The 455-nt window shown below is 48.4% G+C and overlaps 1 protein-coding gene across 1 annotated transcript in view; it reads right to left on the bottom strand.

The window, feature by feature from the left end:
* The window catches only part of MTMR2 (myotubularin related protein 2), a 74,282-nt gene that overhangs the window by 31,020 nt on the left and 42,807 nt on the right, over window positions 1-455 (bottom strand). The gene's annotated exons all lie outside the window — the stretch shown is intronic.

Here is a 455-nt window from a genome sequence, read left to right as displayed (position 1 = left end):
ACAAGAAGAGCAGCCTGGCTGCTATAATTGAGTTTTGCGATAAGGAACTCATCTTCCAAGGAATCCCAAGATTCCCACAGAAAGTGTCTCACAAACCACTAGTCTTACTGAGGATACAGCACAGTAGGTTTTCTAAGTGGCACGGCCATTTTGCCAGGCCACTCTTCAGTTGACTGTTCTTTCCCACTCTAGCCCAAGACTCCAGAGCACACATGCAAAGTATACAAGATATCCTTATCACGCAGAGGCAAGGACAGACTGAAACACAGTGACTTCCCTGAGGTCAGCCAGGTGAACTTCGGCCGCTACAATTACGGAATAATCTGATAACTGACTTTGTGAGGTCTGGGCTGTCCAATAAGTCCAGTGGGTCCCCAGACAAGGACTTCCTCTAAGCCTCCTCTTTATACCCCAGAGTGCTGTACCAAGTCCTGGCTGCAGGAAGAAGCTGAGTG

The sequence above is a fragment of the Gekko japonicus genome, unplaced genomic scaffold (genome assembly GCF_001447785.1).
Source record: "Gekko japonicus isolate JY-2015 unplaced genomic scaffold, Gekko_japonicus_V1.1 scaffold1687, whole genome shotgun sequence".
Lineage (NCBI taxonomy): Eukaryota > Metazoa > Chordata > Lepidosauria > Squamata > Gekkonidae > Gekko > Gekko japonicus.
Note: the sequence above shows the minus strand (reverse complement) of the source record. Positions and strands in the feature narration are given on the sequence as shown.